At 46.2% G+C, this 26516-nt stretch overlaps 1 long non-coding RNA gene across 2 annotated transcripts; it reads left to right on the forward strand.

Moving 5' to 3' along the window:
* The first annotated feature begins 575 nt into the window (after window positions 1-575).
* LOC109488863 lies at window positions 576-26310 on the forward strand. Of its 2 annotated transcripts, XR_004625450.1 has the most exons (5): window positions 576-667; window positions 20608-21575; window positions 22206-22370; window positions 23045-23164; window positions 25751-26310. It is a non-coding gene; the product is annotated as an uncharacterized LOC109488863 (long non-coding RNA). The 2 variants fall into 2 exon arrangements; XR_002141711.2 differs by lacking the exon at window positions 22206-22370.
* The last annotated feature ends 206 nt before the right edge of the window (window positions 26311-26516 follow it).

Raw genomic sequence — 26516 nt, forward strand, 5'->3', positions numbered from 1 at the left:
GACCTGGAGGGGAGCCAGCCCTCCATTCTTGTCAGGCCGCTGACCCCAAATTAAAGGGCCAGGCCCTTCGCGCCCTCATCTCCTACCCCTCTTCACTCAGACTAGAACTCCAGGGCCAGGCAAAGAGGCGGCCCGGGGTGAGGGACTCCGTATCGAAACAAAAGCGGGCGAGCGGGTCGCAGTCTCCCTAACCTCGCCGGAAGAGTCGCCGCGACACAAGGGCTTCAATCCTGCCCTCCTCGGCCTCCGCCAACGGGACGCCAATCTTCTAGCAGCGCCCCACTATCCCCCCCCCCGAAGTGCGCCCCCGGCCCCTCTCACTACTCAAAAATGGGCGTGCGGAGAGCGGGAGAGTGGCCCCCCCGCCCCGACCAAGGGGAGGAGCGGCGACTACAACACCCGGAGAGCCAGGATGGACGCCGATGGAACCCGGACCACGGAGAAACTCACCTCGGCGGCTGCTACGTCCGGGGCCGGAGCTGGAAAGGAAAGGGCATGCGCGGCGCGGCGCGGCGTCTCTTCCGGGCTGGCGTGCTCCGCCCCCCCGCGAGGACCCACGGGCTGCCTGGGGTGGCCTCGGCGGTGCCTGAGAGAGTGGTGGCTCCGGACCTCGGCGGACCTTGACCTCCCTGGTGACACACACACGTGGGAACCGCCGCTGGAACCTGTGAGCCTGCGTGCTTGATCGGAAAATGGTTACTTTTATGCTTGGACAGGCACTTTAGAAACGCTACTTCTTTATTTCCTACCGATGAATTAACTTACTATTATGGAAATAATAGATGCTCTTTGCGCGGGGAAAGAACATACAGACAAAACAATAACAGTAATAAAAGAATAAAACAGAATCCATTAACACTTCGGTATATGTTCTTCCTAACGCAAAGGCACTTAAGCAAATATATGTATGTATTTGACAAAAATGGGATGGTTTGCGTGTACATTATGTAAGATGTGGCGGGTGACCTGTGTTTTTCCACTTACCAATACATCATGAATCTCTTTTCATGTTAATACTTAACAATTGTAATCACAGTTAGTCCACTGGTGGATAATTTAATAAACACTCTATGACTGGATATGTATTTTTAAAACCTTTCACTATTATAAGTAACAATACCACGCACAGATTTGCACAATTGTCCAATATTTTCCTTAGGCTATGTTCCTGGAAGTTGTAATTATTGAGTAATAAAGTACACATTTTTACATTTTTCACACAGTCTACATTGACTTCCAGGAAGGATTATCAATTTCATTGTAGTCATCAGTTATTAACAAGGTTCACTTCCCCATTAACCCTGCTGGGATTGGATAATATTCTCATATATTTTTTGTCAGTCTGATAGATAAGAAATATTAATTTCATTACTTTTTAAATTTACTTTCCTTGATTACTTCTGTGGCTCAGCATTTGTATTCCTTCTTTTATAAATTGTTCATTTCCATGATCAGTTTTCGTGTTGAAAGTTTTTTCCTATTGATTTGAAATCACTCTTTACATATGAAACCTATTAATCCTTTGTCACGTACTTTTTCAAGAATTTCCCCCTTTTTTTCATTTGTCTTAATTTTCATGGTATTTTGAAGGAGAAGTTTCACATTTCTTTATATCCAGATCTTTATGGTTTCAGACTTTGGTACAATGCTTAAAAAGTCACTCAACATCTCAAGATTATATAAATATTCACCTAGGTTTTTTCAAGTATTTTTTTGTGGTCTTATTTAAAAATAAATATTTGTCAGTTTTGCAAGATGGCAAGAATTCTGGAGCTTGGTTGCACAACAATGTGAATTAATACTACTGAACTGTATACTTTAAAATGGCTAAGAGACACCTGGGGGCTTAGTCAGTTGGGTATCTAACTGTTGAATTCCACTCAGGTCATGATCTCGGGGTCCTGGTATTGAGCCCCAAGTTGGGCTTTGCGCTCATACTGGAGTCTGCCTGAGGATTCTCTCTCTTTCTGCTTCTGCCCACCCCCCTGCTCATGCACTTTCTCTCTCTCAAACAAATAAATGAATCTTTAAAAAAAATGGTTAAGATAATAGATTTTATGTTATGTATATATATTTTTTAAAGATTTTATTTATTTATTCGACAGAGATAGAGACAGCCAGCGAGAGAGGGAGCACAAGCAGGGGGAGTGGGAGAGGAAGAAGCAGGCTCATAGCAGAGGAGCCTGATGTGGGGCTCGATCCCATAACGCGGGATCACACCCTGAGCCGAAGGCAGACGCTTAACCGCTGTGCCACCCAGGCGCCCCTATGTTATGTATATTTTACCACAATTAAAAAAATAAGTATTCACAATGTGTTTACAGAAAATTTTAAAAAAGAATCTTCAACATATAGACAAGGAGCAACATAATCTAAGGACTGGTCAAGATTGAAAAAATACAATAAAACTTCCAGATGTGAAAACTAAAATGATTGAAATTTAAAACTTAATTTAAAAAGAATAAACAATAGATTTGACACACTGGAAGAATAAACAATACTTTTCACACATTTCAGTGAAATGGAAGGTAGAAGTGAAAAAAATATTCACAGTGCAGTCCAGAGATTAAAAGAGATGGAATATTTGAAAGAAAGGATAGAGAGAGAAAGTTTCCTATGTATCTAAGTGAAGTCTCATAGGGAAACAATAGAGAATGTAAGAAAGAGACCCTCAGAATATTTTCCAGAATTAGTGGAAAACAACACACCTCAGATTCACTGAGCTCATCAAATCCCAAATTGGATTACATAAAAACATATCCATCCCCACAAACAAAAGAACCCAAATAACATTAAAAAAAAGTGTGTATATATATATATACACATTTTATATATGTATATATACATTATATATATATATATCCATGCCTATAATATCATAATGAAATTGCAGCACATCAAAAACAAAGAGAAAAAAACAACAACAAATGAAGAGAAGATCTGAAAAGCAGGAAAAGACAGGTAGGACTGCTCTCTTCCTAGCAGCAACAATGGAATGCCCTCTATTGAAATAGAGTCTCCTAAGTGTCTTTTATGATAGCTAGGGTGATCCCTCCACAATATCAGACCATTGTCATCCCCCTGCTTAAAACCCTCAATGACTCCCTTGTTCACCAGCAAAAATATTCAATCTTTTTTGTGACTTAATTATGTTTAGATCTTTTAGCCTCCAGGAATGTTTTCTAATGTAAAATTTTTCCCTCCAAAGGGTTAGCTGCCATCTCAACATCATTTCCTCAATAAGCTAAGCTTCTATTTCTCTGAAATATCACTATATTGTTATGAGAGATGAATTCAGTTTTAGATTTTGTTGCATTCGTGCCTATGAGACACACTGGTGAAAATACCAGTATAATTTTATTCTATTTTTTATTTTTCAAGTTTTTATTTTAATTCCATTTAGTTAACATACAGTATTACGTTAGTTTCAGGTGTGCAGTATAGTGATTCAACCCCAGTATAATTTTAGATAAAGAACTCAGAATTGGTCCTGTGGGAGAGAGCTGGGTTAGATTAGGTAAGGGAATAATCTAAGATGTTGTAAGGATCTGAGATCATCTAGAGACAGTGTAGAGTGAGAAGGGGATGAGGAGGGACCCCACAGAACTTCCCAGCTCACCCTTAAATGAACTGGGAATACACATGGATGGTATTCCTGTGGGTGTCTCCTTCCCTGGATAGAGCCTTGTGATGGGCAAGGACAATGCTTTTCTCCCTCAGCGTCCTCTCCAGCAGTGAGCACAATGTCTCACACATTAGGTATACTTAAAAAATGTTTCCAGAATAAACAGTAACCTCATGGGAAGCAGAAAAGATAAGGGGTTATTAAGTAGGGAAGGACGAATAATAACTTCCAACTTCCCAGAAGACCTCTCCCATGACACTACATCCTTGAGTTCACTTGAATTCCATTCAACAGTTAGGCACGGAGCACCTGGAGCTGGGCCAGGTGGTGGGGAAAGGCTGGGGGCAGGAACACACATGGATCCCATGCCAAGCATCAAATACCTCTGTATTTGTGCTGGGAGCTATGAAGAAAATGATCAGGGTGACAGAGAGTAATGGGGAGTGAGGAGGTTGAAACCAATGGAGGAGTTGAACGTGGGTTGAGAACAGGCTGGGACAGGCTCCTGTGAAAGGCTCCACCGCAGAGGAGCACTTGAATTGAGAGGCAGCCAGCGTGGCTAGGACATGGTGAACAAGGAAGGCACACTGGGACAGGTACAAGTGGCCTCAGGAAGGAGTTAGGAGTTTATTCAAAGTGTAATGAAAAGCCACAGGTTCCAAGAAGTAGTGACAGGGGGCGCCTGGCTGGCTTAGTCCGTAGAGCGCGTGACTCTTGATCGCAGGGTCCTTTTTTTCCCCATGGTTATTTCGTATTTTATTGAACTGATGTACATTTCACCATTTCTGAGACGTAAAGCTAACATAGGACTAAGAATGTAGAATGGAAAAGGGGGAGAAGCCATCCACAGATTTGACTAAACTAGAAAGGTGCATAATTCTTTGGGTTGAAATCGAGGGAGAATCCTGCTGAACTGAAAAGAGGTCCTTGGTTTCTATCAAAAATCTCCTAAAGGCTCTTTTACTAGAAGGATCAGCTTATGGAAAAACTCCCAAATTGCACAAAACTCCATTAGGCAGGAGAAATGGGCAGGATAGAAGGACTTGGGCTATGGGGGAAGATCTGCGGCAGGGACGGCTGGGCTGGAGGCCCCAGCTCAGGCCCCGGACCTGGAGGTAGGAGCAGGCTGGGAAGAAGTCTAGAGGCCGGTTAGCGTATTCACCCAAAGCCCTTACTTCCTAGTCAGTCTGTAGGATGAGGCTGCTTTCCTCAGACAAGGGGTTGCAAGGTTCTGAGTTCAAGGTCCACATTGGGTGTAGAGATTACTTAAAAATAAAATCTTAAAAAAAAGTAGTGGCAAGATCAGACGTATGTTTTAAGATTAACTTTATAAAGATCAACACCATTTTTTCTACTCCCATGTTATACTGTGCTTAAGGTATAAGTATGTCACCTGCCACTCGTTAAAGACGAAGAAACCCCAAAGAACCAAAAGCCCAGAGCGCCTGGGTGGCTCAGTCAGTTAAGTGTCTGCCTTTGGCTCAGGTCATGATCCCAGGGTCCTGGGGTCCAGCCCAAGTCCACCTCCCTGCTCAGGGGGAGTCTGCTTCTCTCCTTCCCTCCCTCTGCCCCTCCCCCTGCTTGAGCGCGCTCGTGTGTGCACGCGCTTGCGCGCGCTTGCTCTCTCTCTCTCTCTCTCTCTCTCTCTCTCTCTCTCTCGCAAATAAGTAAATAAAATCCTAACCAAAAAAAAAAAAAAAGAACCAAACGCCCAAAGCTGAGGCTTAGAGAAATAGTTGTTTCTTTCTAGGTCACAGAGGTAACAGGTGATGGAACTGGAGTCTGACTGCTCCCTTAGGCTTTCTCTCTGCAGTAGGGTGTTTTTTTTGCTCCGGCCAAGGGCAGAGGCAGCGAGCCAGGGCTCAGAACTCGGTGCAGCTAGAGGAGGGGCTCTGACTCTCCTGGGATTTGATCTCACCCCTGTCGCCCGCCCGTCAGAATCCCTTGGTAGGTTTTTGGAAACCCATTCATCCAGGCCACACCCCAGACCAATTTAGTCAGCCACTCTGGGGTGGAGCCCAGGCGTATTTTATTTTTCCGTTTTTCTTGACGTGTAATATATGTACAGTAAAGTGCACAACTCTTCGGCTTCCAACTCAATGTATTTGTGCGTGTGTGCGTGTGTGTGTGTGTGTAAATCCGTGTTAACTACCGTCTGGATCAAGAGGATCGAGAGATGGAGTATGATCAACCCCAAAAGTCTCCAGTCAATGCCCCGCGCCCGCTCCCAGGGACACACTCTCCTGACCGCCGGCACCACAGACGTACCTGTCCGTGTCTGGCTACCGGCCCCCCATCAGTCAGGTCTGTGAGAATCCATGTCATTACGCTTAGCAGTTTGTTGCTTTTTGTTGCTGAGTGATGTCCGCTGTATAGATATACCACAATTTGCCTATTTACCAGTTGATGGACAGCTGAGTTTTTTCCAGTGTTTGGCCACCGTAAATAAAACTGCTGAGAACGTTCTTACACACGTCTTCTGGTGGACGTGGGTGCTGGGCAGCGGCATTTCTAAAGCAGCCAACCTTGAGAACCATCAGCTGTGAGGAATCTAGAAGCTCCCGAGTGCTCTTGCAGAAGATGAAAGTCAGGGTCTGGGGCCCTGGGGCCCCTGGGAGCCCCAGGTCGGAAATGAGTACATCATGGCTCGTAAAGATTTTCTAGTTGCAGTTCCTTCCATTTTGAGGTTCCGGAGACTTTAGTAGGAATATGTGAAGTGCCAAGAATGGAGGGAGACTTGGGGAGCAGTGCCCCCGAGGGCCAGCATGGTGGCCTCTATTTCTGAGTCTCTGGGAAGAGGGCGGACACGCCCTTTCATAGCCCAGGTAAGGTGAGGCACTGGCTGTCACAGCAGTGCATCACACGTCCCCGGCAGACACCTTGGGCCTCACCGTTTCCCCACATCTCTCTTCACCACATCTAGAATAGCTTTCTAATCCTGTAGCCTGTTACTTCCTCCCACTCCTGAAGAAACCTCCTCAAAAGAGCCATCTGTGCTGCGAATTTTCATTTATAGCTTGCACAGCATATGTGAGTTTGTGATATGTAGGTAGATGGCTGCTGATACATTCCTGGACACACACACACGCCCACGCCCACACACACACACATGCATGCACACACACACATGCGTACATGCATGTGTGCACCAGTCACCCACACCTGGCGCCGTGGGGCTGACGGTGGGATTTCTCCCAGCTCAGTATCCTCTAAAGGGAGCCTGACCATCCCCTCCACATGGGCACACTGTATATGGACAGCCTTTCCTTCAGTGACTGTCACCTCTTTTGCCTGTCATTGTGTGGGGCAGCTCCTCTGAACTCCCCCGCCTGGAGCCATGATTATTTCCCCAAATTATTTGATAATGATCAGTGTGGAGGCAAAAACGGTAGAGTTCAAGGAATGCCACATCTTCACAGCCTGTTGGATCTGTTGCCTTGCAGCCCTCTCGTTACTGCTGCAGAGATGATCCACGTGGCTGTCAAGGTCTGGTTCATCCCCTGTCACCTGTAAACCTCTGAGCATTTCTCATACTCCCTTGTTTTCTTTTTAACTGTCTAATTACATTTTTGAATACCTGTTTACAGCTGGAAAAACTGACGCTTGGGAAGATTTGGAACGTCAGCTCCGTGAGGGCGGGGATTTCTGCCAGCAGAGTGCGTAGCTGGTGAGCTGGTATCCCAAGCAGCCCAGGAGGGTGCCTGGCACACAGGAGGGGCTCAGGAAAGATTTCTTAATGCATGAAGCTTGTGGTGCATTTTGGTTTTGAAACTCCTAGCTCAGGGCGCCTGGGTGGCTCAGTCCGTTAAACGTCTACCTTCGGCTGGGGTCATGGTCCCAGGGTCCTGGGATCAAGCCCTACATTGGGCTCCCTGCTCAGGGGGAAGTCTGCTTCTCCCTCTCCCACTCCCCCGGCTTGTGCTCTCTCGCTGTCTGTCAAATAAATAAATAAAATCTTTGAAAAAGAAGAAGAAAGAAACTCCTAGCTCAATATCCTTTCCCCACTGAGCTTCTTTCCTCAGCACAGTCCACCAGCTCAAGCAACGTAGCCACGCTCCTCTCTGGAGTTTCCTCTCCCAGCCCCCATTCGAGCCTCTCTCTACCTTTGCAGTTGAGAGCACAGACTCCTGCCCAGCCTGCTGCAAGTCTCCAAGCTTGTGGAGTTGAGGGAAGGGTTACAAGAGTTCACACAAGTGATACATTTGGAGCAGTGTTTTGCACACAGCAAGCACTCAAGAAATGTTAGTATCATCTTAAATTTTTTAAATTTATTTTTCACTATTTCATTATAAAATAAACTATGGGAAACCACAGAAAATAAAGGCATAGGGGCACCTGGGTGGCTCCGTCAGTTAAGCGTCTGCGTTTGGCTCAGGTTGTGATCCCAGGGTCCTGGGATCAAGCCCCATGTGGGACTCGATGCTCAGCGGGGAGCCCGCTTCTCTCTCTGCCTCTGCCCCTCCCACTGCTCGTGCTCTCTCCTTCTCTCAAATAAATAAATGAAATCTTAAAAAAAAAAAGAAAAGAAAGGTATAGCTTCGTGAATTTTTATAAGGCAAACGCCCTTGTAACCACAATACCAATTTTAAGTTTTGACAAATATATGCAGTCATGTAACCACCAATCATGATATAAGAGCATTTGCATTCACCCAAAAAATTCCATTGTGCCCATTTCTGCCTCACAGGGTCCAGGCGGCTACTGCTTTTTGTCACTATAGATTAAATTTCCCTTTTCTAAAATTTTGTATAAATGAAATCATATGGTATATTCTTTTTTTGTGAATAGCTTCTTTCACTCCACATAATGGTTTTAAAATTTATTCATGTCGTAGCCTGTTTCAGTATTTCCTTTCTATTGTTCCTGTGTTGTATTCCATTGAACAAATATTTTGGATACATTTATGCATTCCGCTTTTGATGGACATCCAGGTTGTTTGGTTATCATGAATAAAGCTGCTGTGAACATTAGTATACAGGTTTTTGTATGGACATATGCCTCCATTCTTTTGGGTAAATAGCCAGGAGTGGGATTGCTAGGTTGCGTAAGAGGCATGTGTTAAAATTTACGTGAGGGGTGCCCGGGTGGCTCAGTTGGTTAAGTGTCTGCCTTCGGCTTGGGTCATGATCCTGGGACCCTGGGATCAGGCTCCTTGCCTGCTTCTCCCTCTCCCTCTGCCACTACCCCTGCTTGTGCTCTCTCGCTCTCTGAGGGAAAAAAAAAATCTTGGGCCCCTGGGGCGCCTGGGTGGCTCAGTCAGTTAGGTGTCTGATTCTTGGTTTCAGCTCAGGTCATGATCTCGCGGTCATGGGATCGAGCTCCACGTTGGGCTCCTTGCTCAGGGCAGAGTCAGCTTCAGAATCTTTCTCCCTCTCCCTCTCCCCCTACCCGCTTGCATGTGTGCATGCTCTTTCTCTCGCTCTCCAATAAATAAATAAGATCTTTAAAAAAAGTAAAATAAATAAAATCTTTTGCCCATTACAATGTTTTAAAATTGTGGTAAAATATGTGTACCACAAAACTTTCCACCATAACCATTTTTAAGTGTATGGTCAGTATTTTGCCTCTTTCTAAACCTGGATCATTTTTCCTCTTATTACTGAATTGTAGGAGTTATTTATATAATCTGGACGCCAGTCTTTTTCAGATATATGTGTTATGAATATTTTCTCCTACTCTGTAGTTTGTCTTTTCATTTCCTTAACAGTGTCTTTTGAAGACCAGAAGTTTCAAAGTAATTAATTAATTATTAACAGTCTAATTTATTAATGTTTTAACAACCATGCTCTTGTGTTCTAAGAAATCTTTGTTTACCTGAAGGGCATAAGGATTTGTCTTCCTTTAGAAGTTTTGTCATTTCAACTTTTACGCTTACATCTATGATCCATTTCAAATTAAATTTTGTGTGTGGTGTAAGGATTAAGAGTCTTTTTGTTTCTGATGGACATCTAGTTCTTCCAGTATATTTGTTGAAAAGACGATTCTTTCCACATTGAACAACTTTGGCGCCTTTGTTGAAAATCAATAGACCATAAATTTGCGGATCTGCTTCTGGACTCTTTTCTCCTTCATTGTTCTGTAGGTCTGTCCTGACACCAGCAGCACACTTCCTTGATGCTGTCGCTTTACAGAAAGTCTTGAAATCAGGTAGTTTTTTTAAACTTTGTTCTTTTTGTTTTTATTAATTGTTTTGGTTTGCTCATTAAAAATTTTTTTTTGAGGGATGCCTGGGTGGCTCAGTCAGTTAAACATCTGCCTTTGGCTCAGGTCATGATCCCAGGGTCCTGGGATCGAGTCCAGCATCAGGCTTCTTGCTCACTGGGGAGTCTGCTTCTCCCTCTGCCTGCTGCTCCCCCTGCTTGTGCTGACTTTCACTTTCTCTCTCTCTGACAGATAAATAAATAAAACCTTAAAATAAAATAAAATAAATTTTTGAAAAGCATCATAAAGACAAGGAAAGACTTTTAAAAAAAAAAAGATTTTATTTATTTGTCAGAGAGACCGTGTGCACAAGCAAGGGGAGCAAGGTGAGTGGCAGGCAGAGGAGAAGCAAGCCCCCCCGCTGAGCAAGGAGCCCAACGCAGTACTCAACCCCAGGATCCTGGGATCATGACCTGAGCCGAAGACAGCCACTTAACCAACTGACCCTCCTAGGTGTCCCTAGGCAAGGAAAGATTTGCAGATTGAAGGAGATTAAGGAGAAACACTTAAATGAAATGTGGGATCCTGGATCAGATCCTGGAAACAAAAAGGGACATTAGTAAAAAATTCAGGAAATTAAAGTCAGATCTGTGGCTTCATTAGCGCTGTACCCATGTTACCTTCCTCTTCTTGGTGATACGGAGACTAACACTAAGAGAAGCAAGGTGGAAAGGGATGAGGGAGCAGAAGGCTAGCTGAAGACAGAGCATAAGCTGACACCCTGCAACCTCCCCTCGCCCCCCACTCCTGGGTGAGACATGTGTGACATTCTTCCAGGAATCTCCCAACTATCTTAATGTGAATACCTTGCTAGAGGGGAAAACAACCTTAACCTTCACAATGGCAAGGCTCCTGGTATCATGTAGGTATCTTAAAAGTCAGTCCTCCTTAGCATATGAAAGTTCTTTTGATGTTTGTTTATTTATTTATGTATTTATTTATTTTTATTATGTTCAGTTAGCCACTGTACAGCACATCATTAGTTTTTGCTGTAATGTTCAATGATTCATTAGTTGCATATAACACCCATGCTCATCTTTTCCTTACTTCCCCCAACTCCTGAGCATATTAATCAGCACTCCTTCAAGACCCCGGGGCAGCAGCTCTTTCTGCCCATGGGTCCTGTCCCCGTGCTTTAATAAACCACCATTTTGCACCAAAGACGTCTCAAGAATTCTTTCTTGCTCATCGGCTCCAAACACCACCCCACTGATATTCCAAAAGCCTGTCAAACTGTATAAGACAACTCTTGGTACTATTCTTGCAACTTTTCTCTAGGTCTCAAATTAGGTCAGAATAAAAAGGTTTTTTAGGGACGCCTGGGTGGCTCAGTCGTTGGGCGTCTGCCTTAGGCTCAGGGCGTGATTGAGCCCCACATCAGGCTCCTCTGCTGGGAGCCTGCTTCTTCCTCTACCACTCCCCCTGCTTGTGTTCCCTCTCTCGCTGGCTGTTTCTATCTCTGTCAAATAAATAAATAAAATCTTTTTTTTTTAAAAAAGGTTTTTTATTTTTATTTTTTTAAAAATATATTTATTTATTTGAGAGAGAGAGAGTGTGGGCGCACACACGATGGGGGGAGGGGCAGAGGGAGGGCAGAGGAAGGGGCAGGGAAGGGCAGGGGGAGTAGCAGGCTCCATGCTGAGCAGGGAGCTGGATGTGGGGATTCATCCCCCACTTAACCAACCGAGCCACCCAGGTGCCCCTAAAGAAGTGTTTTTAAATGTACAAACACTGATTGTAACAGCTGTACCAGTCTGGTGAGGGAGGGGCAGGGGCTACTCTACCTGATGTTGCTGTAAATCTGTAACTGCTCTGGGCCGCCGGACGGCTCAGTCAGTGGAGCGCGTGACTCCTGATTTTAGCATCGTGAGTTTGAACCCCACATTGGGTGTAGAGGTATTTAAAAATAAAATCTTAAAAAAAAAAACCCTCTAAAAAACAAGGTCTATTAGAAAAAAAGAAAAAGGTGTAAATAAAAAAGAATGAGATAGAAAAAAAGCTTAATATGACTTTTTTTTGGGAGGGCAGACAGTTTTCTCCCATTTTTTTTTTTTGTTGTTGTTGTGGTAAAATACCTGTAACATAAAATTTACCGTCTTCACTATTATTAAGTGGACAGTTCAGTGGCATTAAGCACATTTACACTGCTGTGCAACCATCTCCACCTCCCATCTCCAGAACTCTTCTCATCTTGCAAAACTGAAACTCTATACTCATTAAACAATAACTTCCTGTCCCCCCTCCACCCAGCCTCTGACAACCACCATTTATTTTCTGTCTCTATGTTTTGACTACTCTAAGTATCTAATATAAGTGAAATCATACCGTGTTTGTCTTCTGTGGCTGGTTTATTTCACTTAGCATAATGTCCTCAATCTTTATGTTGTCGCACACACACAATAGGCACAAATGAAAAGAACGAGAAAGAAAAAAAATTGATATGTCTTTAAATTCTCTTTTAATCTGTAGGTTCTCCCTCTGTATTAGTTTTTCTATGCTGTGTAACAAATTGTCACAAATTCAGTAGGTTAAAACAAAGCACATTTAAAAAAATTATTATTATTTTAAAATGTTTTTTGGGGCACTTGGGTGGCTCAGTTGGTTGAGTGTCCAACTCTTGATTTCAACTCAGGTCATGATCTCAGGGTCATGGGATTGAGCCCCAGGTCAGGCTTCACGCTTAGTGGGGAGTCTGCTTGAGATTCTCCCCCTCGCCCTCTGCCCCTCTCCCCACTCGCTCATGCACTCTTTCTCTCTCAAATAAATAAATAAATCTTAAAACATGTTTTTAATTCAAGTATAATTAACATACAGTGTTATATTACTTTCAGGTGTACAATATAGTGATTCAATAATTCTGCACGTCTCAGCGTTCATCAAAATAAGTGTACTTTTTTTTTCATCATCACGACAAGTGCACTTCTTAATCCCCATAACCTATTTCCCCCGTCCCCCTGCTGACTCTGGTAATCATCAGTTTGTTTTCTATAGTTAAGAGTCTGTTTCTTGGTTTGTCTCTCTGTTTTTTCTTCCTTTGCTCTTTTGTTTTGTTTTTTAAAATCCACATATAAGTGAAATCATATGATATTTGTCTTTCTCTACTGGACTTATTTCACTTAGCATTATACCCTTAAGGTCCATCCATGTTGTTGACAATGGCAAGATTTCACTATTTTTTGTGGCTGAGTAATATTCCATTGCATATAGATATCACGTCTTCTTTATCCATTCATCTATGGATGGATACTTGGGTTGCCTCCACATCTTGGCTATTGTAAATAACGCTGCAGTAAGCACAGAGGTTCATGTATCTTTTCAAATTAGTGTTCTCATTTTTCTTTGGGTAAATACCTGGTAGTGTGATTACTGGATCATATGGTATTTCTATTTCTCACTTTTTGAGGAACCTGCGTACTGTCTTCCAGAGTGGCTGCCCAATTTGCTTTCCTACCGACAGTGCAAGAGGGTTCCTTTTTCTCTACATCCTTGCCATACTTGTTATTTCTCGTGTTTTTTATTTTAGCCATTTTGACAGGTGTGAGGTGCTATCTCATTGTGATTTAATCTGAACACACATCTATTATCTCACAGCCTCCACAGGTCAAAAAGCTGGGCATGACTGTATTGGGTCCTCTGCTCAGGGTCTCATAGGCTGCAATTAATGTGTCGGCCAGGCTGCATTCTTGTCTGGTTGTCCGACTGGGGAAGACTCCATGTTTAAGCTCATTTAGGTTGTTGGCAGAACTCGCTGCCTTCCCATTGCATAACTGAGAGCCCCAGCTGTGTGCTGGCTGTTGAATGTGGCTGCCTTTAGGTTCTAGGAAGTGCCCCAAATTTCTTGCCATGTGACCCTCTCCATAGGCTGTTCACAGCATGGCTGTTTTCTTTTCTTTCTTTTTTTTTTTAAAGAGTTTTTATTTATTTGACAGAGATAGAGATAGCCAGCGAGAGAGGGAACACAAGCAAGGGGGAGTGGGAGAGGAAGAAGCAGGCTTCCAGCAGAAGAGCCTGATGTGGGGCTCGATCCCAGAATGCTGGGACCAGGCCCTAAGCCGAAGGCAGACGCTTAACAACTGAGCCACCCAGGCGCCCCGTGGCTGTTTTCTTATTCAAGACAAATAAGAGAGTCTCTCCCTCCTGTTAAGATGGAGTCTTAAATAATAAAACATAGTCATGATAGTGACATCCCATCACCTTTGCCACATTCTCTTGGCTAGGAGCAAGTCACAGGTAGCACTTGCACTCCAGAGGAAGGGATCATACACGGACATGACTCATTGGGGGTCACTTAGGGTATGTTGGCCACACTCCCACCCACTTCTTTTCTTAACAGTTACTTTGTTGAAGTACTGGGCTGTTATTGTAGAGTTTCCCAGTCTGATTTTCCTTTCCTTTTTTTTTTTTTTAAGATTTTATTTATTTATTTGAGAGCGAGCGTGCATGAGTGGGGGGAGGGGCAGAGAGAGAAGGAGAGGGAGAGAATCTCAAACAGACTCTGTGCTGAGCGTGGAGCCCAACGTGGGGCTTGATCTCACGACTCTGAGATCAGGACCTGAGCCAAAACCAAGAGTCAGATGCTCAATCAACTAAGCCAGCCAGGCGCCCCTGTGGTCTAGATTTTCTGATTGCATGCACAGTGCAGTTCAACATGTATGCCTCCGTCGCCTGTGTTTCTGGCAAACTGGTAGCTGGACTCAGAGGATCAGTCAGACTCAGGTCGGATCCCTTTGGCAGCATTTACTCCCTCAGGAGGCACATGATGTCTGGCTCTCTCTTTGTGTTGGTAGCAACCATTGACGCTCAATGTCTACGTCAGTTAATTCACAGGGTGTAGTGAAATGTTGATGTTCTCTGTCTACTCATTAATTTATTGGTTGCAATACTTACAGAGATGCTTCTCCTCAACTATTACTTGGCTGCCCAGTGGCATAGTTCATATAAGGAAGGTAGGATACATGTTTGAGTCATTTCTTTTATTTACCAATTTCCAAGACAATAAATTGGTTCCCTATGAAGGTGGCCAATTATTTTGGGGGGGGGGTCACTCCATTTTTATTCCCAGTGCCGTGGCCATTGAGGGTTGTGTCCCAACCCTGTCAAGGGCAAAAACCCAACCCCTCTTTGGTGTAAACTTTCAGGAGAAGTGGTACCGCACGTTTTTGGAGTTTCCCAAACTGGCTGGTGACGTGCAAGGTCAGGTTGTTCCGAGAACTAGGTACTGGCCAATTATTTTTTAATAGCATTGTGAACCCATGGATTTAAACATATAGGATTGATTTGAATCATTGCATTTCTTATCCTTATTGAAGCTCACAGGGTCCAGTGGGAGCCTCTCCAAACTGGCTCCTGAGTCTTTTTTACATGATCCTGTTAGTCTTCGAGGGCTCCCTGCTAGCTGGTCCACCAAGGCTCACTGTGTACCTTGCATTTAGTACCTTCCTGCTCCTGACGTGAAACCAGGCATTTCTCCGAGAAGCCTGATTTCTGTTCTTGGGAAATGATATTTCAAGACCGCGATCTGGGCTTTTAGGAAGCTCATTGCTGTTGGGTTGATCACTGCATCTAGCATTTTTGGTGGACAGAGTAGGAAATCTATACAATTCCTTGTAAGCTTGTGTCACAGGGGGAAGAAACAGGGTGTTGTTGAGAGGCAAATAAATTCATAAGTGGCACATGCACTTTTTTTCCTGGCCCTTCTCTTTCCTCATTTCTGTTGTCCCTGCCCTGTGGCTCAATTTTATTCCACGACCAGCAGCTTCTCCCCATTGTGGGGTCCTGACCCGTAGGGCAGGGAGCCTTGGATGGTCTCTCCAGAAGTTTATGGGAGTTACACCATTCCAGCCCCTTCAAGCACCTTGCATTCGGTCACACTCTAGCATCAGCTGCTCTTCTCAAATTGGATGCTGTGCTTTCCATGAATATCTGTTGCTTATTTTGGGGTTCTCCTGTTTTCAGGTCACCAGATGCTGCCCCCATTGCTTCATGCTGCTTCTTCCCCCACGGAAGCAAGTCTTGTAGCCGTCTGCGATTTGTCCTCATCCACTTGCATTTTAGGCTCCGTGGAGACAGCTTGTCACCAGTTGTGTCGTAAACCTTGTCTGTGGCTCTTGGTGACAGCTAGGGTCACTCACTCAGCGTGTGGCCGGGCTAGGCTGGAAGGTCCAAAATGTCTCACTCAGCATTCCCCGACACGGCCTTTCTCCCCACATGGTGACTCTGCATTCCATCATCAAAGTTCCGTTAAAGCATGGTGGTGGCTTCCCAGAGAGCAGAAGGCAGAAGCTGCTGGGTCTCCTAAAGGTCACCCCCACTGCATTCTGTTGGTTGAGTCACAAGTCCCGCCCAGATTCAAGGAAAGGGAAACAGACTCCATCTCCTCAAGGGAGGAACAGCAGGTGCGTGCTGAGGGAGATGGACGGGGCCATCTTTGAAGATCCCAAGTCCAGCTTGTCTGACCTAGAGCCCAAGAAAGTACCATCCCCCACCCTTAGGAAATTCACCTGGGGCCAAAAGAAGCCCGTGCCGGTCACTGTCAGTAAGGGGTAAAGCAAGGAGGGAGGAATGGGGGGCCCCAGGCCTCCCGTTCCAGAAGGGAATCCTGGTGTTCCAACTGCACTGTACTCCACCCAGGTTGGACTGTCCACATGGCGCTCTGGGGAGCCCCAGGATGGGTGGGCCCTCCTCTGGGAAGGCCAGCACTGTGAAAAGGAAAGGAATTAGCCGTCATCTTTCCTCCCCACCCCTGGCACTCATTGGCCCTCTGAGGGCTGGCAGGACATATGGCCCTGCCGGTGGTAAGTCAAGCCGGGAGCCCTGCCAGGGAGGGCCAGATGGAGCTGGAGGAAGGCACAAATCAGCCGGCAGGGCCGGCACCATAAATAACACTCCTGGGCGTAGCGGTGGCTCTGCAGGCCCATTTCACCAGCCTGGGAGTGTCCTGGAGGTACCCCTCCCTTGCCTCTGGCCTGGAGCTGCTTCCAGAGCAGCCTGGCACAGCAGTTCCTTGCAGCCTGCAGGGCGAGGACAGCTGAAGGGGATGGCAGATCATGTGACGTGTCAGGGCCACTCCAGAAGTCATCATTTTGTTCCTGCCTTGCTGCTCTTCTGTGCATGGGAGTGAGTCTCCTGGCTGAGTGTGGAGACAAGTCATCGCCTGGAGCCCTGGCATTGTGATGGAGGAAAGGGCAGGGCGTTTTCCTCTCTGATGCCTCAGCTTTTGTTCTGGGGCTGGCTGGTAGTGCCAGCAAGGCTGATGCCATATGGCAGTCCCACTTGCTCAGCAATAGAAGTGGGATTTTGCAAATCGGTGAGCAGGCCCTGAGCCATGTTCCAGCCGCCTTCTGTGCCTGGCTTTTCCGTTCAAGATGAAGGTTTGACTTTCTGCCTCCAGTCAAATTCCACAGACTGAACCTTTCATCCTGAAGAATCAGAAACAGGGAGTTCTACCTGCCAGAATTCCCAAAATATCTTCGCTGTCGGACTCACGGCGAGCTGCGGTGTCAGGAGGACCAGAGGGGGAAAAGACGAGCCAGGCTGAGTGTGGAGGTCCTATAAGGTGTGCTGGCTCTGAGCCACCCCTGCTGCTGTCGTCTCCTGGGGCTTGTTGCCCCCTCCCACCCCCACCCCCATATTTGGTGTCATTGTTTGGTTTTTTTTTTTTTTTTTTGAACTGTGAAGAATCTTTGTGCTCATTCTCAATGTGAAGCCCTGGTCCCCTATCGGAGTCACCCGGGGGAGCTTTAGAAAATGTCAGGTTCCAAATCAAGATGCAATGAAATATTGCTTCACAGACATTAGCAGGGCTACTATCGAAAAACTTAGGAAACAACAAGTTTGGCAAGGATGTGGGGAAAATGGAACCCTGTGCACTGTTGGCAGGAATGGAAAATGGTGCAACCACTGTGGTAAAGAGTATGGAGGCTCCTCAAAAAATCAAAAGGAGAATTACTATCTGGTTCAACAGTTCCGCTTCTGGATGGGTGTGTAACCAAAAGACTTGAAAGCCGAGTCTCTAAGAGACAGCTGCACACGCCATGTTCATGGCCCCCATCATTCACAGTAGCCAAGGGGCGGAAGTAACCCAAATGTCCATGGCTTGATGAAAAGGCAGAGAAAGTGTGGCACACGCACAAAGGGGATATTAGGTGGCTTGAAAAAAGAAGGAAACCCTGTCCCATGCTACAGCATGGATGACACTCAAGGACATTATGCCAAGCAAAGGAAGCCAGCCACAAAAGGACAAATACTTTATGATTGCACTGATGCGAAGTACTTGAAGCAGTCAAAATTATAGAAACAGAAATAGGGGGTTACCAAGGGCTGCAGGAAGGGGAAGGGGAAATTAGCGTTTAATGGATCTAGAGTTTTGCAAGATGAGAGAGTTCTAGGCATTTATGGCACAGTAACTTAAATATACTTGGGCTGCCTGGGTGGCTTAGTTGGTTGAGCATCTGATTCTTGATTTCAGCTCAGGTCACGATCTCAGGGTTGTGAGACTGAGCCCCAGGTTGGGCTCCGTGCCAGGCGGGGAGTCTGCTTGAGATTCTCTCTCCCTCTCCCTCCCTCCCCCGCCATGGTCTTTCTCTCTCTCTCTCTAAAAATAAATAAATAAATCTTTAAATAATATATACTTAACACTAGTAAACTGTGCACTTAAAATAGTTAAGATGGATTTTTTTTCCCAAGATTTTATTTTTAAGTAATCTCTACACCCAATGTGGGGCTTGAACTTACAACCCTGAGGTCAGGAGTCACACGCTCCACGGACTGAGCCAGCCAGGCACCCCAATTGAGATGGAAAATTTAATGTTATGCATTTATTTATTTTTTAATTTTTTAAAAAGATTTTATTTATTCATTTGAGAGAGAGAGAGACAGCCAGCAAGAGAGGGAACACAAGCAGGGGGAGTGGGAGAGGAAGAAGCAGGCTCCCAGCAGAGGAGCCCAATGTGGGGCTCGATCCCAGAATGCCGGGATCACGCCCTGAGCCGAAGGCAGACGCTTAACGGCTGAGCCACCCAGGCGCCCCTGATGTTATGTATTTTTTTTTTCAGATTTATTCATTTATTTGAGAGAGAGAGTGCATGAGTGTGAGTGGAGGGGAGGGCTGAGGGGAGAGTGATAGAGAGAATCTCCAGCAGACTAGTGAGCATGGAGAATGTCTTGGGTCTTGTCCATGATCCTGAGATCAGGACCTGAGCTGAAATCAAGAGTTGGACACTCAACCAACTGAGCCACCCTGGCAGCCCCGTGTGCTTTTTTAAACCACAAATTAAAAAAAAAAAAAAAAGATTGCCAGACCTCTGGAATCAGAATCCCCACAGAAGAGGCTCAGGAAGCTGCCTTTCTTTTTTCCCCCTTTTTTGTGGGAAGATGCCTTTTAAACAGTCTTCAGGTAATTCTTTTTTTTTTTAAGATTTTATTTATTTGTTTATTTAGAGTGAGAGCGCTTGTGCACGAGCTAGGGGAGGGCTAGAAGCAGAGGGAGAGGGAGAGAATCTCAAGGAGACTCTGGTCTGAGCATAGAGCTTGACGTGGGGATCGATCTCACGACCCTGAGATCATGACCTGAGCTGACATCAAGTCAGACGCTTAACCGACTGAGCCACCCAGGCGCCCCCAGTCCTCAGGTAATTCTTAAGCCCAGTAACATTTCTTGTCTTGGATATCACGATTAAGAAAACAGGTGCTGAAACCAAACTGCCTGGCCACTAAAGCAACCCTAGAAAAACAACTTGTGTTCTCGGTGCCTTAGTTTTCTCATCTGTATAACGGGAATGATAATGGCACCTACTCACAGATAGGAGTGCTGTAAGGATTAAATTAGTTCACAACCACAAAGCATTTGATCCATGGACATAAGATCACTGAGCCCCTTCTTTTGTCCAAGTGTTAGTGAGGCCCTGAGAGGGGAGAGGCCTTATCTGAGCTTACGCCTCAGTGTGGTGCCAGCTCCCAGGCCACAGGACATGGCTCACCTGCCACATGTGCTGTCCTGTGTCTCAGTCCCTGAGGGCTTGGCCAGGAGACCGGATCACGACACTCACAGACTGGAGAGGAGCTCAGCCCTTTCTCGAACACACCTGCCTTTCCCCAGAATAGGTGATCCCACATTGTTCCATTTCCCTGGCAGATAGAGTGAGGGCTTGTTTTAGGCAAGGCATAGACACGTGATTGGGGTGCTGTGGGTGGGCTGGCATGGAGCAGTGGGCCCCTATTCTCAGTCCATTCTCTGACCCCATTTTGTAATATAAAATTTTAATCATATTTTTTCCATTGTCAATTTTCACTGAGAACACATTTTCTGTAGTTAATGGTATTAAGACAAGATAATTCCTTGAGCAATTTCGTAAAGTGTATGGTAAAATTTTGTCCATTTTGATTTTTACCTTGCTGAGATTGTTGTCATTGGGATCAATTCTTTTCTAATAATTTTTTAAAAATCCCATGTGATTTATTGACTTTTTTGTGGAAGGAAAGTACTTATCAAGTTTTACTGTCTAGAGCTCCTGTGATTGCGAGTTTTCTCTGTGCTCATATTTCTACCAAGAATAATTTCCCTGATCAGATTTCGCAGTTGTGAATTTTGTCAAGAAGTTTTGATTCTTTCTTTGAGTCGTTTTCATGTCGTTTTGATGACTTCTCAGGCACGTTCGTTGACCTCCGTCATAAAGACTATCCCCGGTTACTCTCTTGGGTCCTGTTATTCTTCGTAGCACCATCACCACCCGACATGATGGTATATTTATTTGTTTATCTGTTTATTGTCTCTCTTCCCACAGGGCTGTGAGCCTCATGAGGGCAGGGATTTTGCCTGACTTGTTCATGGCTGTATTCCCAGCACCCAGAGCAGTGGGCCCTCAAGACTTGGAATGAATGAAGAAACGAAGTATGGTTTGGATAGAATGCCGCTGGTCTGTGTTTGTCTCTTAGTCCATGAGTAAAACCACGGAGAACCTTATTAGACAAAGAGGCAGAGAGTAAGAGAGAAACAATGCGGGACTGAGAAGGGTCCAGGGCCCAAAGGATGGGGCCAAGCCATCCCAGTCCACACGGAGGATGAGCCAAGTTCCAAGGAGCGCCTGATTTTGCCAGGGAGACACGTAACCTACAGGGCAGCCCCTCCTCCACCGTTTGATTTACTGACGCTGTGAAGTGGTGACTTACGGCTCAGGGGCAACAGGGCACGTGCAGGCACACCTGGAAATGGTGCTGATGGTGCTACACAAACGATCAGAGCGGAAGGAGAGACCAAGACAGACGAGGAGGCAGAGCTTTGACAGCAACCCCTGAGCCCCATCTTGTGACGGCTGCCGTCCCTGGAGGCCGTCACCGTCACTGAGGACTCTGGCCAGGGTCTCTGCCTCTCTCCCTTTGTTCTGGCAATCGAATACTACAGGGCAAGAGAACCACAACCAACGATGGGCCCCCCAATGAGCAGACTCCCGTTAGGGCCTCCATTCTGGTCATCCATTGCTGCATAAGGGGGGTCCCTCCCCTCCATGCTTGGTGGTTTCAAGTGACAGTGTGTTACTCTATCACCCGACTCTGTGTGGGTTGACTCAGCTCAGCCAGGGGGGTTTTCTCACTTGCGATCTCTTGTGTGTTTGCAGTCAGGTTGCTGCTGGGGCGGGAGTCCCGGTCTAGAAGCCCAGGACGGCTTTCTCTCTCACGGCTGTGGGGTGGTGCTGGCTGTCAGCCAACGCCGTCAGCTGGAGCCCCTCCGTGCAGCAGGGAGCAGAAGATGCAGGTTGGTTCAGGGCTACGCTGGGAGCTAACACAGCATCGCTCCTGCCACATCGTATTGGCCCAAGTAATCACTGGGCACCCGGACTGAGGGCTGGTAGAGAAATAGGTCCCACCTCTCCCTGGAGGACATGGAGGAGGACATGTGCATGGGAGCCACCGCTGGGGCCATCTTTGGGAAATACACTCTGTCACAGCCTCAGAATGCATCAAGGTGGGGTCCTGCCAAGACAAGCAGAAGTATCCCACTTTTGCAGAGCACTCTCGACCCTTCAAAGAGCTTGCGTGGCCACGCCCATCTCAAGTCCTATGGGGGGTGTAGAGGAGCAGTGCAGGGTAGGAACAGCAGCAGTGGGGGCCAGACCACCCCAGTCTGCGGCCAAGCACCCCTGCTTCCTTCCCTTAGACTTGGAAAAACTATTTCTCCTCTCTAAGCCTTGGTTTTCTCATCTGCAAAATGGGGTAATAATGATGCCTCGCTTATAGCTTCATTGTGAGAAGTAAGAGAGGGGGGTGTTGGTGGTGGGGCACTGGGAATAGAGTCGAAGCAAGCCCATGTGAGCGGTGATTATGATTATTACTCCCCCATTGTATTTATTTCTATCTTTAAAATATGTCATTTTTTTGGGAACAGGTGAGACACTGAAATAGTTCACACATCAAAAAGGAATACGAGGGTCCATAGAGCAGAGTCTCCCTGCCTGGTATCCAGCCACCGCTTTCCGTCCCAGGAGGCAACCTCTCTTTCCAGGTCCCGTGTCCTGCCAGAAATACCCTCTGCATTTATAAGCAAACATGGGTATATATCCTTCCACCACAACTTTCTTTTTTTAAAAATTTATTTTAGAGAGAGAGCGGCGGCGGGGAGCAGAGGGGGATGGAGAGGGAGGGGGAAAGAATCTCAAGCAGACTCCATGCAGAGCGTTGCGCTCACATGGGGCCCGATGCGGGCCTGATCTCAGGACCCTGAGATCATGACCTGAGACAAACCCAAGAGTTGGAAGCTCACCAACTGAGCCACTCAATTTCCCCAAGCATGCAGTTGATCTCGGGGTTGTGAGTTGAAGCCCCACGTGGGATGGGGAACCTACTTCGAAAAAAAAGAAAAAAGAAAAAAATCCATTTCATTGCTTGGCTGTGCCGTGGTGTTTCTAATACACCCCCTGTGGAGGGACACTTCGCCGGTTTGCAGTCTTTAGTTCTAACACACTATGATACCCATTGCATTGGTGAGGAAACCAAGGTTTGAGAGGCAAAATGGCCCTCCTCCAGGCCACATGGCCAATTGGTGGCAGAACCAGGATCGGCTTCCAGTCTCCTGGCTCTATATGCCATGAGACATACCCTCATCTCATCTTGGCTTGGGGGTCCTGGCTCTGGGATTGGGGGGACCAGCATGAAAGGGGACAGGTGGCTGGAGAGTGGGGTGGTAAGCAGGCGAACCTACCAGTGTTGTTTTTTCTTCCTCCTCAGCCTAACACTTGCTGCGTGCTGAAGAATCCGTTGGAAGGAAGACCGCAGACCCTCACAATGGGAAGCAGCCAAGCAGAGACCCTGGGCTGAAGGGGGCGTTTTGCAGCAGTGAGACTTCAGGTGGGGTTTGCTTTGGAGAAAGTAGAAGCTGGAACGCAGTCCAGGGGTGGAGAGGAGCCCAGCCCTATAATTCAGGAGACCTGGGATCGAGACTCAAGCCTGTCACTGACTCATGGGATCCTTGGGCAAGTCATCTAGCGTCCTTGGGCCCGGATGTTGGGAGCTTGACCCAATGGGGCCTCTCCAGTCACAAGATCCAGCTTCTGGAGCCACTGGGGTTAGGTTTCTTTCCTTTTTTCCCCCTCTAGGATTTTATTTATTTATTTATTTGACACACAGAGAGAGAGCACAAGCAGGGGGAGGGCAGAAGCAGAGGGAGAAGCAGGCTCCCTGCTGAGCAGGGACCGTGATGTGGGGCTTGATCCCAGGACCCCGGGATCATGACCTGAGCCAACATCAGACAGTCAATGACTGAGCCACCCAGGTGCCCCTGGGATTAGGTTTCAGCCCCAACTCAATCAAGGCTCCCTTGACAAATCTCATTCCCTCATTACCCTAGGAGTCAAAGTAATACCAGATGTGGTAAGAGTCAAATGAGACAATGTGTATAAAAGCCCTTGGAAAACTTAAAAAAATCAACACACCATATAAATTCCCCTCCCTTAGGTATTAATTTTGAGGCTGATATTACAAATGGTGAATTCTGTCCATTACCACATCTTCACTATGAAAGATTATTAGTGAACCACATCTCTCTGTTGTTCAGGACACAGAAATTAAAAATCTAAGCCAAAACACAAAATCTTTGTTGGGTATTGAACTTGATACCCAGCATCTCTTTAGGTAGCCTGCCTGCATTTAAGGTACAATGCCACTAGGTGGCGATGGTGCCCAGGCCACTGCGGTTTGCTCCAGTGCAGAAACTTCCATCTGGAAGTCCTTTTTTTATACTTCGAGAACCTCACTGAAGGACTGGGCTGAGCCTCAGTTACCTCATCTGTAAAATGGAGATAACAGCACTAGAGAGATCATGTAAAGTCCTCCTGTGCACAGTAAGACCCTCAGTAAGTGTTTGCTTCTTTCCTAGCGAAGTGATTAAGAGCCTGACTTTTGGAATCCAGACTGCCCGGGTTTGAATCCCAGCTTTGGGGCTGGTGATCGTACCTATCCGCATAGTTAATATGTGTGAAGTGCTCAGAAAGTGCCGGGTCCCAGGAGAGTGCTCTGAGTTTGCCGCTGTCTATGTGTGTCCTAGGGCAAACCCTCTCTCATGCATAGTCTGGGTCCTAAATCTGGGCACCTCCCAGGATGGAGTGCCTTGTCAAGACAATAGGTCTTCAGGGCATCTTTAACCCCCCTGGCATGACTCATGGCCAGAGAAAGCTACAATTCCAAGACTCCCGATATCCTGATCTCCGGATTCGATGCACAGCGGGCAACAGCCTCTGTCCACCAGGCAGGTGATGGAAACCAATTTGCAAGTGTGAAGCCAGCTGGTGGGAAGATAAGGAGAGGGCAGAAGGGGCTGTGAGGCTGTTTTTAAAGTACTTTCGTCCCTCGGGGGTGTCTTGCTCACTTTTGGGCATGTTGTTGGGAGGCAGCTCAGAAAATAAAAAATCATGGGCTCCTGGACCAATGGCTTTCCCCCGCTCTGTCCTGCCCCACCTCCGTGCAGGTTTGCGGGGGAGGTAGAGGCATCTGGTGAAGACAGCACCTGACCAGAAGTCAGGAGATCTGTTTTTAGCCCAGCTCTGTCACCAATGAGCTGTGTGACCTTGACAAGTCACTTTTCCTCTCTGGGCTTCAGAGTCCTGCTCTGCCAAAATTGGGACACACTCCCTGGCCTTCCTTTCCAACTGGAGATGTGGTAAATATAGAAAAACACCTCCAAACCTCACCTCCTCCTTGAAGCCTTCCATATGTGATGGAACAAAAGGGACTCTTAATCTTTCCCATCTCCCCTTCATCCCAGGCGAAACACGTGATACGGATCACTAATCCATTATTTTGCTCATTGATTGATTCCACGGGCTTGTTCAGTGCTGGTCTGTCCTCCTATCTACATGTCCTTTTTGTCTTGTCTGCATTAGAAACTCATCTGGGAAAGGCTGTGCCTGCCTGAATGGCATGCAGAATCTAGCAGAGGAGGCTAGCATGACCAAGGCATGACTTGGGGCTCTCAGTGGGGAGGAAGTTCCCATTGAATCCCAGATGGGTTGGAACTTAGTGGGACTGAGAAAAGTGAATTGTTGGGGAAACAAGAGATGTGGAAAGTGCCTTGAGGAGAGAAACAGATAAATGTCTTACTCTCTGGATGGGGCACAGAATAAGAGAGGGAGAGGGAGACAGGGGATCAGCTTTGAAGAGTGTAAGTTTTGCAATCAGAAAATCTAGAAGGAAACTAGTTCAATTTTAAGAAGCAGGAAAGTTTTGTGTCAATTTCCAAAATAACACTTTATTTTGGTTTATACACGGACGGGTGTATGTGTGTGTGTGTTTTCTACTCTCATTTTTTTTTTTTTTTATCAGTTGGGCATACCTCAACTCCAAAGGGAGTTTAAGGCCGGCCTGTGGATCCCTCACCTCCCTATCCTTCCCTCCTTCATCTGCCTAATCAGGTCTGCCTCTCTCTTCTTCTCTCTACAGCTCCTCATTGGTTCCAGCATCTGTCAACCTCCAGCCCCCCAGCCCTTCTTATCCTCTGCATGATGACCCCCATCCCCTGGGGATGCCTGTACCCTTCCCACTCTTGCTATCCTCCACCAAATGCCTGGCTGCCAAGGGACACTGAGCGTCTTTGATCAGTGTCCTATGCTCTGGACTTCACTACTTTTTCAAAATGTACCAGTCTTGGGTCAATGGAATGGATTCCATTTACATCAAAGCCTCTGAAGACACTAGGCAGGCTGCTGTTGGGGAGGAGCAGGAATTGTAGTCTATCCACCCTACAGTGCACTGGAAGAGCTCTTGGGGAATTAGCCTCTTCACATTGAGAAAATTCTGTCCAACAGGGGAATTTCACAGCTCTGTGGACACCCAAATAGGAGAGATTTAGGGGTATGTGTAGCTAATGATAATAATAGATACGATTTATTGCACCCCTATCTTGTTCCAGGCACTAGGCTAGGTGCCTTACATCCTTTGCCTAATTCCTACAACCCTGCAAAGCAAGTGTAATTATCATGATAATAAAAGCAACAACATTCTCTGAGTACTTATGTGCTAAACAATTCATCTTTATCATCTTGTGTAACATTCACACGACCTGTCAGGCAGGAGCTGTTGCCATGTCACTTTTCCAAATGAGAGAACCGAGGCACAGATCAATGAAGTAAGTTGACACACAGCTATTAAGATAAGGAGGCTGAACCTCAGAGGGGTTAAGTAATATGTCCTTTTTTACCCAGCAAAT

The sequence above is a fragment of the Ailuropoda melanoleuca genome, chromosome 5 (assembly GCF_002007445.2).
Source record: "Ailuropoda melanoleuca isolate Jingjing chromosome 5, ASM200744v2, whole genome shotgun sequence".
Lineage (NCBI taxonomy): Eukaryota > Metazoa > Chordata > Mammalia > Carnivora > Ursidae > Ailuropoda > Ailuropoda melanoleuca.